The sequence below is a fragment of the Triturus cristatus genome, chromosome 8, assembly GCF_964204655.1.
Source record: "Triturus cristatus chromosome 8, aTriCri1.1, whole genome shotgun sequence".
Lineage (NCBI taxonomy): Eukaryota > Metazoa > Chordata > Amphibia > Caudata > Salamandridae > Triturus > Triturus cristatus.
Genome location: NC_140591.1, coordinates 54,736,957 through 54,759,405, shown reverse-complemented (window position 1 = coordinate 54,759,405; position 22,449 = coordinate 54,736,957). Strand labels below are relative to the sequence as shown.

Genomic DNA, 22,449 nt, shown 5'->3' with positions numbered 1-22,449 from the left:
CAAGTTTTTCTTTCTTTATTTATCAAAATATTTGATCAACTGACCGACAACATGATCAATTCAACATAGAATTGTCTTTCTGTCCTCCTTCTAAATTTGCTTCCACCTCTCTTGCATTCAGCTTCGACTACAAATGTTTCCTATTTCATGCTTTTTTGTAAAGTAAACTCTTGTCTGCATCAGCTTCCACTTCTCCTTGAACACAGATTTCAGTATTCAGATGACATAGCTTACCTACTCAGGCCAAATACCTCTGTGTAATATGGTGCTAGTCCATTCAGAGTAAAAAACAAAAGCTACCTAACCTGGATCCGAAAAATGCTATTTACCTATTGCACCCGTTAACTGATGAATGATACAGGACATCTTAAAACATAGCTCTAGCATGAGGTTGAGCATCTATTTTCTTGGGAAGTTTAAAAGAAAGGAAGAAGACCCAAACTAACAGCAGGCCGAAATAGCTCAGTTGGGAGAGTGTTAGACTGAAGATCTAAAGGTCCCTGGTTCAATCCTGGGTTTCGGCACAATTTCAACTTCTGCTTTTCAGTCACAAAAGCTGTTTGGAGTTAAATCAACGCTCTTCTTTATCAAAACCTTTTATCAATCTGATCAACAACACAATCAATTCAACATATTATTTACTTTCTGTCTTCTTTTCAAACTTGCTTCCACCTCTCTTGTATTCAACTATGCCTCATTTATTTGCAACTTCTTGCTTTATTTTAAAGTAAAGCTTTGCCTGCATCAGCCTCCAATTCCCCTTATACAAAACTGTCAGTAGTCAGATGACATAGCTTGTACACCCTGGCCATATAGGTCTGTGTTTCAGAGTATAAGTCAATTCAGAGTTTAGAAAAAAAAATTCTACCTACATTGTCCCCTAAAAAGGATATTCACTCATCAGACCAAGTTACCTGCTGAATGATACTGGACACTTTAACACATAACTATAAACGAAAATAGAATGACCAGGTTCTGTATGTATCGTCTACAATTATTAATAATACATCAGGAGGCCACAGGGACTTGTTGGCTGAAATATCTCAGTTGGGAGATCGTTAGACTGAAGAGCTTAAGGTACCTGATTCAATCCTGACTTTCAGCACAGTGCGAGGGGATCCTACATTCTTGCAAAATATTTCTTGAAATCAGCTCTAGTTTTTTTCTTTATTTCTCAAAATATTTTATCAACTGATCAACAACATGATAACTTCAACAAAAAGTTGTCTTTCTGTCCTCCTTCTAAACTTGCTTCCACCTCTCTTGCCATCAGCTTTGATGACGAATTTATCCCATTTTATACTTTTTTCAAAGTAAACTCTTGTCTGCATCAGCTTTCACTTCTCCTTGAACAAAGTTGTCAGTATTGAGATGACATAGCTTACCTACTCAGGCGACATACGTCTGTGTAATACAGTGCTGGTCCACTGAGAGTTTTAAAAGAAAAACGACCTAACATTTATCCCAAAAACGCTACTCACCCATTTCACCAGTTAGCTGCTGAACAATGCAGGACACATTAAAACACAGCTCTAACCTCAGATTGAAAATCCAGGTTCTGCATCTCTGTTCTGGGATTGTTCAAAAAAAGAGGCTGAATACTATAGCTGCTGGCAGGCCGAAATAGCTCAGTTGGGAGAGCGTTAGACTGAAAATCCAAAGGTCCCTGGTTCGATCCCGTGTTTCGGCACATTTTGAACTTCTGCTTTGCATGCCACAAAGACTATTTTGAGTCAACTCATATTGACTTTGTTTATAATGATCAAAACCTTTTATCAAGATAATCGACAATACAATTAATTCAACATATTATTTACTTTCTGTCTTTCTTTCAAACTTGCTTCCACCTCTCTTGTATTCAACTTTGCCTCCCTTATTTCCCAATTCTTCCTTTAATTGAAAGTAAAGCTTTGCCTGCATCAGCCTCCAGTTCCCCTTATACAAAACTGTTAGTAGTCAGATGACCTAGCTTGCCGACCCTCGCCATATAGGTCTGTGTTTCTGAGTATAAGTCCATTCATAGTTTACAAACATCATCTAACTAACTTGGCTCCTAAAAAGGAAATTCACCCATCAGACCAATTTAGCTACTGAATAATACTGGACAATTTAACACATAACTGCACATGCAGATAGAGTGACCAGGTTCTGCATTTTTCTTTAACAATTATAAAAAATACAACAGAAAGCCAAAATTGCCAGCTGGATGAAATAGCTCAGTTGGGAGAGCAGTAGACTGAAGATCTAAAGGTCCCTGGTTCAATCCCGGGTTTAGGCACATTTTGAACTTCTGCTTTGCATGCCACAAATGCTATTTGGAGTCAACTCATATTGACGTTGTTTATAATGATCAAAACCTTTTATCAAGCTGATCGATAAGACAACCATTTCAACATATTTTTTACATTCTGTCTTTCTGTCAAACTTGCTTCCACCTCTCTTGTATTCAACTTTACCTGCTTTATTTGCCAATTCTTCCTTTAATTGAAAGTAAAGCTTTGCCTGCATCAGCCTCGAGTTCCCCTTATACAAAACTGTTAGTAGTCAGATAACCTAGTTTGCCTTCCCTCGCCATATAGGTCTGTGTGTCTGAGTATAAGTCCATTCATAGTTTACAAACATCTTCTAACTAACTTGGCTCCTAAAAAGGAAATTCACCCATCAGACCAATTTAGCTGCTGAATAATATTGGACAATTTAACACATAACTGCACATGCAGATAGAATGACCAGGGTCTGCATTTATCTTTAACAATTATCAAAAATACAACAGAAAGCCAAAATGGCCAGCTGGATGAAATAGCTCAGTTGGGAGAGTGTTAGATTGAAAATCTAAAAGTCCCTTGTTCAATGCTGGGTTTCGGAAAAGTCTGAGAGGTTTCTTGCTTCTCACAAAATATTTCTTGGTATCAGCTCAAGTTTTTCTTTCTTTATTTATCAAAATATTTGATCAACTGATCGACAACATGATCAATTCAACATAGAATTGTCTTTCTGTCCTCCTTCTAAATTTGCTTCCACCTCTCTTGCATTCAGCTTCGACTACAAATGTTTCCTATTTCATGCTTTTTTGTAAAGTAAACTCTTGTCTGCATCAGCTTCCACTTCTCCTTGAACACAGATTTCAGTATTCAGATGACATAGCTTACCTACTCAGGCCAAATACCTCTGTGTAATATGGTGCTAGTCCATTCAGAGTAAAAAACAAAAGCTACCTAACCTGGATCCGAAAAATGCTATTTACCTATTGCACCCGTTAACTGATGAATGATACAGGACATCTTAAAACATAGCTCTAGCATGAGGTTGAGCATCTATTTTCTTGGGAAGTTTAAAAGAAAGGATGAAGACCCAAACTACCAGCAGGCCGAAATAGCTCAGTTGGGAGAGCGTTAGACTGAAGATCTAAAGGTCCCTGGTTCAATCCCGGGTTTCGGCACAATTTCAACTTCTGCTTTTCATGTCACAAAAGCTGTTTGGAGTTAAATCAACGCTCTTCTTTATCAAAACCTTTTATCAATCTGATCAACAACACAATCAATTCAACATATTATTTACTTTCTGTCTTCCTTTCAAACTTGCTTCCACCTCTCTTGTATTCAACTATGCCTCATTTATTTGCAACTTCTTGCTTTATTTTAAAGTAAAGCTTTGCCTGCATCAGCCTCCAATTCCCCTTATACAAAACTGTCAGTAGTCAGATGACATAGCTTGTACACCCTGGCCATATAGGTCTGTGTTTCAGAGTATAAGTCAATTCAGAGTTTAGAAAAAAAAATTCTACCTACCTTGTCCCCTAAAAAGGATATTCACTCATCAGACCAAGTTACCTGCTGAATGATACTGGACACTTTAACACATAACTATAAACGAAAATAGAATGACCAGGTTCTGTATGTATCGTCTACAATTATTAATAATACATCAGGAGGCCACAGGGACTTGTTGGCTGAAATATCTCAGTTGGGAGATCGTTAGACTGAAGAGCTTAAGGTACCTGATTCAATCCTGACTTTCAGCACAGTGCGAGGGGATCCTACATTCTTGCAAAATATTTCTTGAAATCAGCTCTAGTTTTTTTTTCTTTATTTCTCAAAATATTTTATCAACTGATCAACAACATGATAACTTCAACAAAAAGTTGTCTTTCTGTCCTCCTTCTAAACTTGCTTCCACCTCTCTTGCCATCAACTTTGATGACGAATTTATCCCATTTTATACTTTTTTCAAAGTAAACACTTGTCTGCATCAGCTTTCACTTCTCCTTGAACAAAGTTGTCAGTATTGAGATGACATAGCTTACCTACTCAGGCGACATACGTCTGTGTAATACAGTGCTGGTCCACTCAGAGTTTTAAAAGAAAAACGACCTAACATTTATCCCAAAACGCTACTCACCCATTTCACCAGTTAGCTGCTGAACAATGCAGGACACATTAAAACACAGTTCTAACCTCAGATTGAAAATCCAGGTTCTGCATCTCTGTTCTGGGATTGTTCAAAAAAAGAGGCTGAATACTATAGCTGCTGGCAGGCCGAAATAGCTCAGTTGGGAGAGTGTTAGACTGAAGATCTAAAGGTCCCTGGTTCGATCCCGGGTTTCGGCACATTTTGAACTTCTGCTTTGCATGCCACAAAGACTATTTTGAGTCAACTCATATTGACTTTGTTTATAATGATCAAAACCTTTTATCAAGATAATCGACAATACAATTAATTCAACATATTATTTACTTTCTGTCTTTCTTTCAAACTTGCTTCCACCTCTCTTGTATTCAACTTTGCCTCCTTTATTTCCCAATTCTTCCTTTAATTGAAAGTAAAGCTTTGCCTGCATCAGCCTCCAGTTCCCCTTATACAAAACTGTTAGTAGTCAGATGACCTAGCTTGCCGACCCTCGCCATATAGGTCTGTGTTTCTGAGTATAAGTCCATTCATAGTTTACAAACATCATCTAACTAACTTGGCTCCTAAAAAGGAAATTCACCCATCAGACCAATTTAGCTACTGAATAATACTGGACAATTTAACACATAACTGCACATGCAGATAGAGTGACCAGGTTCTGCATTTATCTTTAACAATTATAAAAAATACAACAGAAAGCCAAAATTGCCACACTGGATGAAATAGCTCAGTTGGGAGAGCAGTAGACTGAAGATCTAAAGGTCCCTGGTTCAATCCCGGGTTTAGGCACATTTTGAACTTCTGCTTTGCATGCCACAAATGCTATTTGGAGTCAACTCATATTGACGTTGTTTATAATGATCAAAACCTTTTATCAAGCTGATCGAAAAGACAACCATTTCAACATATTTTTTACATTCTGTCTTTCTGTCAAACTTGCTTCCACCTCTCTTGTATTCAACTTTACCTGCTTTATTTGCCAATTCTTCCTTTAATTGAAAGTAAAGCTTTGCCTGCATCAGCCTCGAGTTCCCCTTATACAAAACTGTTAGTAGTCAGATGACCTAGTTTGCCTACCCTCGCCACATAGGTCTGTGTGTCTGAGTATAAGTCCATTCATAGTTTACAAACATCTTCTAACTAACTTGGCTCCTAAAAAGGAAATTCACCCATCAGACCAATTTAGCTGCTGAATAACATTGGACAATTTAACACATAACTGCACATGCAGATAGAATGACCAGGGTCTGCATTTATCTTTAACAATTATCAAAAATACAACAGAAAGCCAAAATGGCCAGCTGGATGAAATAGCTCAGTTGGGAGAGTGTTAGATTGAAAATCTAAAAGTCCCTTGTTCAATGCTGGGTTTCGGAAAAGTCTGAGAGGTTTCTTGCTTCTCACAAAATATTTCTTGGTATCAGCTCAAGTTTTTCTTTCTTTATTTATCAAAATATTTGATCAACTGATCGACAACATGATCAATTCAACATAGAATTGTCTTTCTGTCCTCCTTCTAAATTTGCTTCCACCTCTCTTGCATTCAGCTTCGACTACAAATGTTTCCTATTTCATGCTTTTTTGTAAAGTAAACTCTTGTCTGCATCAGCTTCCACTTCTCCTTGAACACAGATTTCAGTATTCAGATGACATAGCTTACCTACTCAGGCCAAATACCTCTGTGTAATATGGTGCTAGTCCATTCAGAGTAAAAAAAAAAGCTACCTAACCTGGATCCGAAAAATGCTATTTACCTATTGCACCCGTTAACTGATGAATGATACAGGACATCTTAAAACATAGCTCTAGCATGAGGTTGAGCATCTATTTTCTTGGGAAGTTTAAAAGAAAGGATGAAGACCCAAACTACCAGCAGGCCGAAATAGCTCAGTTGGGAGAGTGTTAGACTGAAGATTTAAAGGTCCCTGGTTCAATCCCGGGTTTCGGCACAATTTCAACTTCTGCTTTTCAGTCACAAAAGCTGTTTGGAGTTAAATCAACGCTCTTCTTTATCAAAACCTTTTATCAATCTGATCAACAACACAATCAATTCAACATATTATTTACTTTCTGTCTTCTTTTCAAACTTGCTTCCACCTCTCTTGTATTCAACTATGCCTCATTTATTTGAAACTTCTTGCTTTATTTTAAAGTAAAGCTTTGCCTGCATCAGCCTCCAATTCCCCTTATACAAAACTGTCAGTAGTCAGATGACATAGCTTGTACACCCTGGCCATATAGGTCTGTGTTTCAGAGTATAAGTCAATTCAGAGTTTAGAAAAAAAAATTCTACCTACATTGTCCCCTAAAAAGGATATTCACTCATCAGACCAAGTTACCTGCTGAATGATACTGGACACTTTAACACATAACTATAAACGAAAATAGAATGACCAGGTTCTGTATGTATCGTCTACAATTATTAATAATACATCAGGAGGCCACAGGGACTTGTTGGCTGAAATATCTCAGTTGGGAGATCGTTAGACTGAAGAGCTTAAGGTACCTGATTCAATCCTGACTTTCAGCACAGTGCGAGGGGATCCTACATTCTTGCAAAATATTTCTTGAAATCAGCTCTAGTTTTTTTCTTTATTTCTCAAAATATTTTATCAACTGATCAACAACATGATAACTTCAACAAAAAGTTGTCTTTCTGTCCTCCTTCTAAACTTGCTTCCACCTCTCTTGCCATCAGCTTTGATGACGAATTTATCCCATTTTATACTTTTTTCAAAGTAAACTCTTGTCTGCATCAGCTTTCACTTCTCCTTGAACAAAGTTGTCAGTATTGAGATGACATAGCTTACCTACTCAGGCGACATACGTCTGTGTAATACAGTGCTGGTCCACTGAGAGTTTTAAAAGAAAAACGACCTAACATTTATCCCAAAAACGCTACTCACCCATTTCACCAGTTAGCTGCTGAACAATGCAGGACACATTAAAACACAGCTCTAACCTCAGATTGAAAATCCAGGTTCTGCATCTCTGTTCTGGGATTGTTCAAAAAAAGAGGCTGAATACTATAGCTGCTGGCAGGCCGAAATAGCTCAGTTGGGAGAGCGTTAGACTGAAGATCCAAAGGTCCCTGGTACGATCCCGTGTTTCGGCACATTTTGAACTTCTGCTTTGCATGCCACAAAGACTATTTTGAGTCAACTCATATTGACTTTGTTTATAATGATCAAAACCTTTTATCAAGATAATCGACAATACAATTAATTCAACATATTATTTACTTTCTGTCTTTCTTTCAAACTTGCTTCCACCTCTCTTGTATTCAACTTTGCCTCCTTTATTTCCCAATTCTTCCTTTAATTGAAAGTAAAGCTTTGCCTGCATCAGCCTCCAGTTCCCCTTATACAAAACTGTTAGTAGTCAGATGACCTAGCTTGCCGACCCTCGCCATATAGGTCTGTGTTTCTGAGTATAAGTCCATTCATAGTTTACAAACATCATCTAACTAACTTGGCTCCTAAAAAGGAAATTCACCCATCAGACCAATTTAGCTACTGAATAATACTGGACAATTTAACACATAACTGCACATGCAGATAGAGTGACCAGGTTCTGCATTTATCTTTAACAATTATAAAAAATACAACAGAAAGCCAAAATTGCCAGCTGGATGAAATAGCTCAGTTGGGAGAGCAGTAGACTGAAGATCTAAAGGTCCCTGGTTCAATCCCGGGTTTAGGCACATTTTGAACTTCTGCTTTGCATGCCACAAATGCTATTTGGAGTCAACTCATATTGACGTTGTTTATAATGATCAAAACCTTTTATCAAGCTGATCGAAAAGACAACCATTTCAACATATTTTTTACATTCTGTCTTTCTGTCAAACTTGCTTCCACCTCTCTTGTATTCAACTTTACCTGCTTTATTTGCCAATTCTTCCTTTAATTGAAAGTAAAGCTTTGCCTGCATCAGCCTCGAGTTCCCCTTATACAAAACTGTTAGTAGTCAGATGACCTAGTTTGCCTACCCTCGCCACATAGGTCTGTGTGTCTGAGTATAAGTCCATTCATAGTTTACAAACATCTTCTAACTAACTTGGCTCCTAAAAAGGAAATTCACCCATCAGACCAATTTAGCTGCTGAATAACATTGGACAATTTAACACATAACTGCACATGCAGATAGAATGACCAGGGTCTGCATTTATCTTTAACAATTATCAAAAATACAACAGAAAGCCAAAATGGCCAGCTGGATGAAATAGCTCAGTTGGGAGAGTGTTAGATTGAAAATCTAAAAGTCCCTTGTTCAATGCTGGGTTTCGGAAAAGTCTGAGAGGTTTCTTGCTTCTCACAAAATATTTCTTGGTATCAGCTCAAGTTTTTCTTTCTTTATTTATCAAAATATTTGATCAACTGATCGACAACATGATCAATTCAACATAGAATTGTCTTTCTGTCCTCCTTCTAAATTTGCTTCCACCTCTCTTGCATTCAGCTTCGACTACAAATGTTTCCTATTTCATGCTTTTTTGTAAAGTAAACTCTTGTCTGCATCAGCTTCCACTTCTCCTTGAACACAGATTTCAGTATTCAGATGACATAGCTTACCTACTCAGGCCAAATACCTCTGTGTAATATGGTGCTAGTCCATTCAGAGTAAAAAAAAAAGCTACCTAACCTGGATCCGAAAAATGCTATTTACCTATTGCACCCGTTAACTGATGAATGATACAGGACATCTTAAAACATAGCTCTAGCATGAGGTTGAGCATCTATTTTCTTGGGAAGTTTAAAAGAAAGGATGAAGACCCAAACTACCAGCAGGCCGAAATAGCTCAGTTGGGAGAGTGTTAGACTGAAGATCTAAAGGTCCCTGGTTCAATCCCGGGTTTCGGCACAATTTCAACTTCTGCTTTTCAGTCACAAAAGCTGTTTGGAGTTAAATCAACGCTCTTCTTTATCAAAACCTTTTATCAATCTGATCAACAACACAATCAATTCAACATATTATTTACTTTCTGTCTTCTTTTCAAACTTGCTTCCACCTCTCTTGTATTCAACTATGCCTCATTTATTTGAAACTTCTTGCTTTATTTTAAAGTAAAGCTTTGCCTGCATCAGCCTCCAATTCCCCTTATACAAAACTGTCAGTAGTCAGATGACATAGCTTGTACACCCTGGCCATATAGGTCTGTGTTTCAGAGTATAAGTCAATTCAGAGTTTAGAAAAAAAAATTCTACCTACATTGTCCCCTAAAAAGGATATTCACTCATCAGACCAAGTTACCTGCTGAATGATACTGGACACTTTAACACATAACTATAAACGAAAATAGAATGACCAGGTTCTGTATGTATCGTCTACAATTATTAATAATACATCAGGAGGCCACAGGGACTTGTTGGCTGAAATATCTCAGTTGGGAGATCGTTAGACTGAAGAGCTTAAGGTACCTGATTCAATCCTGACTTTCAGCACAGTGCGAGGGGATCCTACATTCTTGCAAAATATTTCTTGAAATCAGCTCTAGTTTTTTTCTTTATTTCTCAAAATATTTTATCAACTGATCAACAACATGATAACTTCAACAAAAAGTTGTCTTTCTGTCCTCCTTCTAAACTTGCTTCCACCTCTCTTGCCATCAGCTTTGATGACGAATTTATCCCATTTTATACTTTTTTCAAAGTAAACTCTTGTCTGCATCAGCTTTCACTTCTCCTTGAACAAAGTTGTCAGTATTGAGATGACATAGCTTACCTACTCAGGCGACATACGTCTGTGTAATACAGTGCTGGTCCACTGAGAGTTTTAAAAGAAAAACGACCTAACATTTATCCCAAAAACGCTACTCACCCATTTCACCAGTTAGCTGCTGAACAATGCAGGACACATTAAAACACAGCTCTAACCTCAGATTGAAAATCCAGGTTCTGCATCTCTGTTCTGGGATTGTTCAAAAAAAGAGGCTGAATACTATAGCTGCTGGCAGGCCGAAATAGCTCAGTTGGGAGAGCGTTAGACTGAAGATCCAAAGGTCCCTGGTTCGATCCCGTTTTTCGGCACATTTTGAACTTCTGCTTTGCATGCCACAAAGACTATTTTGAGTCAACTCATATTGACTTTGTTTATAATGATCAAAACCTTTTATCAAGATAATCGACAATACAATTAATTCAACATATTATTTACTTTCTGTCTTTCTTTCAAACTTGCTTCCACCTCTCTTGTATTCAACTTTGCCTCCCTTATTTCCCAATTCTTCCTTTAATTGAAAGTAAAGCTTTGCCTGCATCAGCCTCCAGTTCCCCTTATACAAAACTGTTAGTAGTCAGATGACCTAGCTTGCCGACCCTCGCCATATAGGTCTGTGTTTCTGAGTATAAGTCCATTCATAGTTTACAAACATCATCTAACTAACTTGGCTCCTAAAAAGGAAATTCACCCATCAGACCAATTTAGCTACTGAATAATACTGGACAATTTAACACATAACTGCACATGCAGATAGAGTGACCAGGTTCTGCATTTTTCTTTAACAATTATAAAAAATACAACAGAAAGCCAAAATTGCCAGCTGGATGAAATAGCTCAGTTGGGAGAGCAGTAGACTGAAGATCTAAAGGTCACTGGTTCAATCCCGGGTTTAGGCACATTTTGAACTTCTGCTTTGCATGCCACAAATGCTATTTGGAGTCAACTCATATTGACGTTGTTTATAATGATCAAAACCTTTTATCAAGCTGATCGATAAGACAACCATTTCAACATATTTTTTACATTCTGTCTTTCTGTCAAACTTGCTTCCACCTCTCTTGTATTCAACTTTACCTGCTTTATTTGCCAATTCTTCCTTTAATTGAAAGTAAAGCTTTGCCTGCATCAGCCTCGAGTTCCCCTTATACAAAACTGTTAGTAGTCAGATAACCTAGTTTGCCTACCCTCGCCATATAGGTCTGTGTGTCTGAGTATAAGTCCATTCATAGTTTACAAACATCTTCTAACTAACTTGGCTCCTAAAAAGGAAATTCACCCATCAGACCAATTTAGCTGCTGAATAATATTGGACAATTTAACACATAACTGCACATGCAGATAGAATGACCAGGGTCTGCATTTATCTTTAACAATTATCAAAAATAGAACAGAAAGCCAAAATGGCCAGCTGGATGAAATAGCTCAGTTGGGAGAGTGTTAGATTGAAAATCTAAAAGTCCCTTGTTCAATGCTGGGTTTCGGAAAAGTCTGAGAGGTTTCTTGCTTCTCACAAAATATTTCTTGGTATCAGCTCAAGTTTTTCTTTCTTTATTTATCAAAATATTTGATCAACTGATCGACAACATGATCAATTCAACATAGAATTGTCTTTCTGTCCTCCTTCTAAATTTGCTTCCACCTCTCTTGCATTCAGCTTCGACTACAAATGTTTCCTATTTCATGCTTTTTTGTAAAGTAAACTCTTGTCTGCATCAGCTTCCACTTCTCCTTGAACACAGATTTCAGTATTCAGATGACATAGCTTACCTACTCAGGCCAAATACCTCTGTGTAATATGGTGCTAGTCCATTCAGAGTAAAAAAAAAAGCTACCTAACCTGGATCCGAAAAATGCTATTTACCTATTGCACCCGTTAACTGATGAATGATACAGGACATCTTAAAACATAGCTCTAGCATGAGGTTGAGCATCTATTTTCTTGGGAAGTTTAAAAGAAAGGATGAAGACCCAAACTACCAGCAGGCCGAAATAGCTCAGTTGGGAGAGCGTTAGACTGAAGATCTAAAGGTCCCTGGTTCAATCCCGGGATTCGGCACAATTTCAACTTCTGCTTTTCATGTCACAAAAGCTGTTTGGAGTTAAATCAACGCTCTTCTTTATCAAAACCTTTTATCAATCTGATCAACAACACAATCAATTCAACATATTATTTACTTTCTGTCTTCCTTTCAAACTTGCTTCCACCTCTCTTGTATTCAACTATGCCTCATTTATTTGCAACTTCTTGCTTTATTTTAAAGTAAAGCTTTGCCTGCATCAGCCTCCAATTCCCCTTATACAAAACTGTCAGTAGTCAGATGACATAGCTTGTACACCCTGGCCATATAGGTCTGTGTTTCAGAGTATAAGTCAATTCAGAGTTTAGAAAAAAAAATTCTACCTACCTTGTCCCCTAAAAAGGATATTCACTCATCAGACCAAGTTACCTGCTGAATGATACTGGACACTTTAACACATAACTATAAACGAAAATAGAATGACCAGGTTCTGTATGTATCGTCTACAATTATTAATAATACATCAGGAGGCCACAGGGACTTGTTGGCTGAAATATCTCAGTTGGGAGATCGTTAGACTGAAGAGCTTAAGGTACCTGATTCAATCCTGACTTTCAGCACAGTGCGAGGGGATCCTACATTCTTGCAAAATATTTCTTGAAATCAGCTCTAGTTTTTTTTTCTTTATTTCTCAAAATATTTTATCAACTGATCAACAACATGATAACTTCAACAAAAAGTTGTCTTTCTGTCCTCCTTCTAAACTTGCTTCCACCTCTCTTGCCATCAACTTTGATGACGAATTTATCCCATTTTATACTTTTTTCAAAGTAAACTCTTGTCTGCATCAGCTTTCACTTCTCCTTGAACAAAGTTGTCAGTATTGAGATGACATAGCTTACCTACTCAGGCGACATACGTCTGTGTAATACAGTGCTGGTCTACTCAGAGTTTTAAAAGAAAAACAACCTAACATTTATCCCAAAAACGCTACTCACCCATTTCACCAGTTAGCTGCTGAACAATGCAGGACACATTAAAACACAGCTCTAACCTCAGATTGAAAATCCAGGTTCTGCATCTCTGTTCTGGGATTGTTCAAAAAAAGAGGCTGAATACTATAGCTGCTGGCAGGCCGAAATAGCTCAGTTGCGAGAGTGTTAGACTGAAGATCTAAAGGTCCCTGGTTCGATCCCGGGTTTCGGCACATTTTGAACTTCTGCTTTGCATGCCACAAAGACTATTTTGAGTCAACTCATATTGACTTTGTTTATAATGATCAAAACCTTTTATCAAGATAATCGACAATACAATTAATTCAACATATTATTTACTTTCTGTCTTTCTTTCAAACTTGCTTCCACCTCTCTTGTATTCAACTTTGCCTCCTTTATTTCCCAATTCTTCCTTTAATTGAAAGTAAAGCTTTGCCTGCATCAGCCTCCAGTTCCCCTTATACAAAACTGTTAATAGTCAGATGACCTAGCTTGCCGACCCTCGCCATATAGGTCTGTGTTTCTGAGTATAAGTCCATTCATAGTTTACAAACATCATCTAACTAACTTGGCTCCTAAAAAGGAAATTCACCCATCAGACCAATTTAGCTACTGAATAATACTGGACAATTTAACACATAACTGCACATGCAGATAGAGTGACCAGGTTCTGCATTTATCTTTAACAATTATAAAAAATACAACAGAGAGCCAAAATTGCCAGCTGGATGAAATAGCTCAGTTGGGAGAGCAGTAGGCTGAAGATCTAAAGGTCCCTGGTTCAATCCCGGGTTTAGGCACATTTTGAACTTCTGCTTTGCATGCCACAAATGCTATTTGGAGTCAACTCATATTGACGTTGTTTATAATGATCAAAACCTTTTATCAAGCTGATCGATAAGACAACCATTTCAACATATTTTTTACATTCTGTCTTTCTGTCAAACTTGCTTCCACCTCTCTTGTATTCAACTTTACCTGCTTTATTTGCCAATTCTTCCTTTAATTGAAAGTAAAGCTTTGCCTGCATCAGCCTCGAGTTCCCCTTATACAAAACTGTTAGTAGTCAGATGACCTAGTTTGCCTACCCTCGCCATATAGGTCTGTGTGTCTGAGTATAAGTCCATTCATAGTTTACAAACATCTTCTAACTAACTTGGCTCCTAAAAAGGATATTCACCCATCAGGTCAATTTAGCTGCTGAATAATATTGGACAATTTAACACATAACTGCACATGCAGATAGAATGACCAGGGTCTGCATTTATCTTTAACAATTATCAAAAATACAACAGAAAGCCAAAATGGCCAGCTGGATGAAATAGCTCAGTTGGGAGAGTGTTAGATTGAAAATCTAAAAGTCCCTTGTTCAATGCTGGGTTTCGGAAAAGTCTGAGAGGTTTCTTGCTTCTCACAAAATATTTCTTGGTATCAGCTCAAGTTTTTCTTTCTTTATTTATCAAAATATTTGATCAACTGACCGACAACATGATCAATTCAACATAGAATTGTCTTTCTGTCCTCCTTCTAAATTTGCTTCCACCTCTCTTGCATTCAGCTTCGACTACAAATGTTTCCTATTTCATGCTTTTTTGTAAAGTAAACTCTTGTCTGCATCAGCTTCCACTTCTCCTTGAACACAGATTTCAGTATTCAGATGACATAGCTTACCTACTCAGGCCAAATACCTCTGTGTAATATGGTGCTAGTCCATTCAGAGTAAAAAACAAAAGCTACCTAACCTGGATCCGAAAAATGCTATTTACCTATTGCACCCGTTAACTGATGAATGATACAGGACATCTTAAAACATAGCTCTAGCATGAGGTTGAGCATCTATTTTCTTGGGAAGTTTAAAAGAAAGGATGAAGACCCAAACTACCAGCAGGCCGAAATAGCTCAGTTGGGAGAGTGTTAGACTGAAGATCTAAAGGTCCCTGGTTCAATCCTGGGTTTCGGCACAATTTCAACTTCTGCTTTTCAGTCACAAAAGCTGTTTGGAGTTAAATCAACGCTCTTCTTTATCAAAACCTTTTATCAATCTGATCAACAACACAATCAATTCAACATATTATTTACATTCTGTCTTCTTTTCAAACTTGCTTCCATCTCTCTTGTATTCAACTATGCCTCATTTATTTGCAACTTCTTGCTTTATTTTAAAGTAAAGCTTTGCCTGCATCAGCCTCCAATTCCCCTTATACAAAACTGTCAGTAGTCAGATGACATAGCTTGTACACCCTGGCCATATAGGTCTGTGTTTCAGAGTATAAGTCAATTCAGAGTTTAGAAAAAAAAATTCTACCTACATTGTCCCCTAAAAAGGATATTCACTCATCAGACCAAGTTACCTGCTGAATGATACTGGACACTTTAACACATAACTATAAACGAAAATAGAATGACCAGGTTCTGTATGTATCGTCTACAATTATTAATAATACATCAGGAGGCCACAGGGACTTGTTGGCTGAAATATCTCAGTTGGGAGATCGTTAGACTGAAGAGCTTAAGGTACCTGATTCAATCCTGACTTTCAGCACAGTGCGAGGGGATCCTACATTCTTGCAAAATATTTCTTGAAATCAGCTCTAGTTTTTTTCTTTATTTCTCAAAATATTTTATCAACTGATCAACAACATGATAACTTCAACAAAAAGTTGTCTTTCTGTCCTCCTTCTAAACTTGCTTCCACCTCTCTTGCCATCAACTTTGATGACGAATTTATCCCATTTTATACTTTTTTCAAAGTAAACTCTTGTCTGCATCAGCTTTCACTTCTCCTTGAACAAAGTTGTCAGTATTGAGATGACATAGCTTACCTACTCAGGCGACATACGTCTGTGTAATACAGTGCTGGTCCACTTAGAGTTTTAAAAGAAAAACGACCTAACATTTATCCCAAAAACGCTACTCACCCTTTCACCAGTTAGCTGCTGAACAATGCAGGACACATTAAAACACAGCTCTAACCTCAGATTGAAAATCCAGGTTCTGCATCTCTGTTCTGGGATTGTTCAAAAAAAGAGGCTGAATACTATAGCTGCTGGCAGGCCGAAATAGCTCAGTTGGGAGAGCGTTAGACTGAAGATCTAAAGGTCCCTGGTTCGATCCCGTGTTTCGGCACATTTTGAACTTCTGCTTTGCATGCCACAAAGACTATTTTGAGTCAACTCATATTGACTTTGTTTATAATGATCAAAACGTTTTATCAAGATAATCGACAATACAATTAATTCAACATATTATTTACTTTCTGTCTTTCTTTCAAACTTGCTTCCACCTCTCTTGTATTCAACTTTGCCTCCCTTATTTCCCAATTCTTCCTTTAATTGAAAGTAAAGCTTTGCCTGCATCAGCCTCCAGTTCCCCTTATACAAAACTGTTAGTAGTCAGATGACCTAGCTTGCCGACCCTCGCCATATAGGTCTGTGTTTCTGAGTATAAGTCCATTCATAGTTTACAAACATCATCTAACTAACTTGGCTCCTAAAAAGGAAATTCACCCATCAGACCAATTTAGCTACTGAATAATACTGGACAATTTAACACATAACTGCACATGCAGATAGAGTGACCAGGTTCTGCATTTTTCTTTAACAATTATAAAAAATACAACAGAAAGCCAAAATTGCCAGCTGGATGAAATAGCTCAGTTGGGAGAGCAGTAGACTGAAGATCTAAAGGTCCCTGGTTCAATCCCGGGTTTAGGCACATTTTGAACTTCTGCTTTGCATGCCACAAATGCTATTTGGAGTCAACTCATATTGACGTTGTTTATAATGATCAAAACCTTTTATCAAGCTGATCGATAAGACAACCATTTCAACATATTTTTTACATTCTGTCTTTCTGTCAAACTTGCTTCCACCTCTCTTGTATTCAACTTTACCTGCTTTATTTGCCAATTCTTCCTTTAATTGAAAGTAAAGCTTTGCCTGCATCAGCCTCGAGTTCCCCTTATACAAAACTGTTAGTAGTCAGATTACCTAGTTTGCCTACCCTCGCCATATAGGTCTGTGTGTCTGAGTATAAGTCCATTCATAGTTTACAAACATCTTCTAACTAACTTGGCTCCTAAAAAGGAAATTCACCCATCAGACCAATTTAGCTGCTGAATAATATTGGACAATTTAACACATAACTGCACATGCAGATAGAATGACCAGGGTCTGCATTTATCTTTAACAATTATCAAAAATACAACAGAAAGCCAAAATGGCCAGCTGGATGAAATAGCTCAGTTGGGAGAGTGTTAGATTGAAAATCTAAAAGTCCCTTGTTCAATGCTGGGTTTCGGAAAAGTCTGAGAGGTTTCTTGCTTCTCACAAAATATTTCTTGGTATCAGCTCAAGTTTTTCTTTCTTTATTTATCAAAATATTTGATCAACTGATCGACAACATGATCAATTCAACATAGAATTGTCTTTCTGTCCTCCTTCTAAATTTGCTTCCACCTCTCTTGCATTCAGCTTCGACTACAAATGTTTCCTATTTCATGCTTTTTTGTAAAGTAAACTCTTGTCTGCATCAGCTTCCACTTCTCCTTGAACACAGATTTCAGTATTCAGATGACATAGCTTACCTACTCAGGCCAAATACCTCTGTGTAATATGGTGCTAGTCCATTCAGAGTAAAAAAAAAAGCTACCTAACCTGGATCCGAAAAATGCTATTTACCTATTGCACCCGTTAACTGATGAATGATACAGGACATCTTAAAACATAGCTCTAGCATGAGGTTGAGCATCTATTTTCTTGGGAAGTTTAAAAGAAAGGATGAAGACCCAAACTACCAGCAGGCCGAAATAGCTCAGTTGGGAGAGCGTTAGACTGAAGATCTAAAGGTCCCTGGTTCAATCCCGGGATTCGGCACAATTTCAACTTCTGCTTTTCATGTCACAAAAGCTGTTTGGAGTTAAATCAACGCTCTTCTTTATCAAAACCTTTTATCAATCTGATCAACAACACAATCAATTCAACATATTATTTACTTTCTGTCTTCCTTTCAAACTTGCTTCCACCTCTCTTGTATTCAACTATGCCTCATTTATTTGCAACTTCTTGCTTTATTTTAAAGTAAAGCTTTGCCTGCATCAGCCTCCAATTCCCCTTATACAAAACTGTCAGTAGTCAGATGACATAGCTTGTACACCCTGGCCATATAGGTCTGTGTTTCAGAGTATAAGTCAATTCAGAGTTTAGAAAAAAAAATTCTACCTACCTTGTCCCCTAAAAAGGATATTCACTCATCAGACCAAGTTACCTGCTGAATGATACTGGACACTTTAACACATAACTATAAACGAAAATAGAATGACCAGGTTCTGTATGTATCGTCTACAATTATTAATAATACATCAGGAGGCCACAGGGACTTGTTGGCTGAAATATCTCAGTTGGGAGATCGTTAGACTGAAGAGCTTAAGGTACCTGATTCAATCCTGACTTTCAGCACAGTGCGAGGGGATCCTACATTCTTGCAAAATATTTCTTGAAATCAGCTCTAGTTTTTTTTTCTTTATTTCTCAAAATATTTTATCAACTGATCAACAACATGATAACTTCAACAAAAAGTTGTCTTTCTGTCCTCCTTCTAAACTTGCTTCCACCTCTCTTGCCATCAACTTTGATGACGAATTTATCCCATTTTATACTTTTTTCAAAGTAAACTCTTGTCTGCATCAGCTTTCACTTCTCCTTGAACAAAGTTGTCAGTATTGAGATGACATAGCTTACCTACTCAGGCGACATACGTCTGTGTAATACAGTGCTGGTCTACTCAGAGTTTTAAAAGAAAAACAACCTAACATTTATCCCAAAAACGCTACTCACCCATTTCACCAGTTAGCTGCTGAACAATGCAGGACACATTAAAACACAGCTCTAACCTCAGATTGAAAATCCAGGTTCTGCATCTCTGTTCTGGGATTGTTCAAAAAAAGAGGCTGAATACTATAGCTGCTGGCAGGCCGAAATAGCTCAGTTGGGAGAGTGTTAGACTGAAGATCTAAAGGTCCCTGGTTCGATCCCGGGTTTCGGCACATTTTGAACTTCTGCTTTGCATGCCACAAAGACTATTTTGAGTCAACTCATATTGACTTTGTTTATAATGATCAAAACCTTTTATCAAGATAATCGACAATACAATTAATTCAACATATTATTTACTTTCTGTCTTTCTTTCAAACTTGCTTCCACCTCTCTTGTATTCAACTTTGCCTCCTTTATTTCCCAATTCTTCCTTTAATTGAAAGTAAAGCTTTGCCTGCATCAGCCTCCAGTTCCCCTTATACAAAACTGTTAGTAGTCAGATGACCTAGCTTGCCGACCCTCGCCATATAGGTCTGTGTTTCTGAGTATAAGTCCATTCATAGTTTACAAACATCATCTAACTAACTTGGCTCCTAAAAAGGAAATTCACCCATCAGACCAATTTAGCTACTGAATAATACTGGACAATTTAACACATAACTGCACATGCAGATAGAGTGACCAGGTTCTGCATTTATCTTTAACAATTATAAAAAATACAACAGAGAGCCAAAATTGCCAGCTGGATGAAATAGCTCAGTTGGGAGAGCAGTAGGCTGAAGATCTAAAGGTCCCTGGTTCAATCCCGGGTTTAGGCACATTTTGAACTTCTGCTTTGCATGCCACAAATGCTATTTGGAGTCAACTCATATTGACGTTGTTTATAATGATCAAAACCTTTTATCAAGCTGATCGATAAGACAACCATTTCAACATATTTTTTACATTCTGTCTTTCTGTCAAACTTGCTTCCACCTCTCTTGTATTCAACTTTACCTGCTTTATTTGCCAATTCTTCCTTTAATTGAAAGTAAAGCTTTGCCTGCATCAGCCTCGAGTTCCCCTTATACAAAACTGTTAGTAGTCAGATGACCTAGTTTGCCTACCCTCGCCATATAGGTCTGTGTGTCTGAGTATAAGTCCATTCATAGTTTACAAACATCTTCTAACTAACTTGGCTCCTAAAAAGGATATTCACCCATCAGGTCAATTTAGCTGCTGAATAATATTGGACAATTTAACACATAACTGCACATGCAGATAGAATGACCAGGGTCTGCATTTATCTTTAACAATTATCAAAAATACAACAGAAAGCCAAAATGGCCAGCTGGATGAAATAGCTCAGTTGGGAGAGTGTTAGATTGAAAATCTAAAAGTCCCTTGTTCAATGCTGGGTTTCGGAAAAGTCTGAGAGGTTTCTTGCTTCTCACAAAATATTTCTTGGTATCAGCTCAAGTTTTTCTTTCTTTATTTATCAAAATATTTGATCAACTGACCGACAACATGATCAATTCAACATAGAATTGTCTTTCTGTCCTCCTTCTAAATTTGCTTCCACCTCTCTTGCATTCAGCTTCGACTACAAATGTTTCCTATTTCATGCTTTTTTGTAAAGTAAACTCTTGTCTGCATCAGCTTCCACTTCTCCTTGAACACAGATTTCAGTATTCAGATGACATAGCTTACCTACTCAGGCCAAATACCTCTGTGTAATATGGTGCTAGTCCATTCAGAGTAAAAAACAAAAGCTACCTAACCTGGATCCGAAAAATGCTATTTACCTATTGCACCCGTTAACTGATGAATGATACAGGACATCTTAAAACATAGCTCTAGCATGAGGTTGAGCATCTATTTTCTTGGGAAGTTTAAAAGAAAGGATGAAGACCCAAACTACCAGCAGGCCGAAATAGCTCAGTTGGGAGAGTGTTAAACTGAAGATCTAAAGGTCCCTGGTTCAATCCCGGGTTTCGGCACAATTTCAACTTCTGCTTTTCAGTCACAAAAGCTGTTTGGAGTTAAATCAACGCTCTTCTTTATCAAAACCTTTTATCAATCTGATCAACAACACAATCAATTCAACATATTATTTACTTTCTGTCTTCTTTTCAAACTTGCTTCCACCTCTCTTGTATTCAACTATGCCTCATTTATTTGAAACTTCTTGCTTTATTTTAAAGTAAAGCTTTGCCTGCATCAGCCTCCAATTCCCCTTATACAAAACTGTCAGTAGTCAGATGACATAGCTTGTACACCCTGGCCATATAGGTCTGTGTTTCAGAGTATAAGTCAATTCAGAGTTTAGAAAAAAAAATTCTACCTACATTGTCCCCTAAAAAGGATATTCACTCATCAGACCAAGTTACCTGCTGAATGATACTGGACACTTTAACACATAACTATAAACGAAAATAGAATGACCAGGTTCTGTATGTATCGTCTACAATTATTAATAATACATCAGGAGGCCACAGGGACTTGTTGGCTGAAATATCTCAGTTGGGAGATCGTTAGACTGAAGAGCTTAAGGTACCTGATTCAATCCTGACTTTCAGCACAGTGCGAGGGGATCCTACATTCTTGCAAAATATTTCTTGAAATCAGCTCTAGTTTTTTTTTCTTTATTTCTCAAAATATTTTATCAACTGATCAACAACATGATAACTTCAACAAAAAGTTGTCTTTCTGTCCTCCTTCTAAACTTGCTTCCACCTCTCTTGCCATCAACTTTGATGACGAATTTATCCCATTTTATACTTTTTTCAAAGTAAACACTTGTCTGCATCAGCTTTCACTTCTCCTTGAACAAAGTTGTCAGTATTGAGATGACATAGCTTACCTACTCAGGCGACATACGTCTGTGTAATACAGTGCTGGTCCACTCAGAGTTTTAAAAGAAAAACGACCTAACATTTATCCCAAAAACGCTACTCACCCATTTCACCAGTTAGCTGCTGAACAATGCAGGACACATTAAAACACAGTTCTAACCTCAGATTGAAAATCCAGGTTCTGCATCTCTGTTCTGGGATTGTTCAAAAAAAGAGGCTGAATACTATAGCTGCTGGCAGGCCGAAATAGCTCAGTTGGGAGAGTGTTAGACTGAAGATCTAAAGGTCCCTGGTTCGATCCCGGGTTTCGGCACATTTTGAACTTCTGCTTTGCATGCCACAAAGACTATTTTGAGTCAACTCATATTGACTTTGTTTATAATGATCAAAACCTTTTATCAAGATAATCGACAATACAATTAATTCAACATATTATTTACTTTCTGTCTTTCTTTCAAACTTGCTTCCACCTCTCTTGTATTCAACTTTGCCTCCTTTATTTCCCAATTCTTCCTTTAATTGAAAGTAAAGCTTTGCCTGCATCAGCCTCGAGTTCCCCTTATACAAAACTGTTAGTAGTCAGATGACCTAGCTTGCCGACCCTCGCCATATAGGTCTGTGTTTCTGAGTATAAGTCCATTCATAGTTTACAAACATCATC

At 37.6% G+C, this 22,449-nt stretch overlaps 5 non-coding genes across 5 annotated transcripts; all 5 read left to right on the top strand.

The window, feature by feature from the left end:
- Positions 1-3,366: 3,366 nt before the first annotated feature.
- On the top strand, positions 3,367-3,439 carry TRNAF-GAA (transfer RNA phenylalanine (anticodon GAA)). Its single transcript has one exon. It is a non-coding gene; the product is annotated as a tRNA-Phe (tRNA).
- Positions 3,440-4,534: 1,095 nt separating this feature from the next.
- On the top strand, positions 4,535-4,607 carry TRNAF-GAA (transfer RNA phenylalanine (anticodon GAA)). Its single transcript has one exon. It is a non-coding gene; the product is annotated as a tRNA-Phe (tRNA).
- A 4,590-nt stretch (positions 4,608-9,197) lies between these two features.
- Positions 9,198-9,270, top strand: TRNAF-GAA (transfer RNA phenylalanine (anticodon GAA)). The gene has a single exon. It is a non-coding gene; the product is annotated as a tRNA-Phe (tRNA).
- Positions 9,271-19,111: 9,841 nt separating this feature from the next.
- TRNAF-GAA (transfer RNA phenylalanine (anticodon GAA)) lies at positions 19,112-19,184 on the top strand. The gene has a single exon. It is a non-coding gene; the product is annotated as a tRNA-Phe (tRNA).
- A 2,844-nt stretch (positions 19,185-22,028) lies between these two features.
- On the top strand, positions 22,029-22,101 carry TRNAF-GAA (transfer RNA phenylalanine (anticodon GAA)). The gene has a single exon. It is a non-coding gene; the product is annotated as a tRNA-Phe (tRNA).
- The last annotated feature ends 348 nt before the right edge of the window (positions 22,102-22,449 follow it).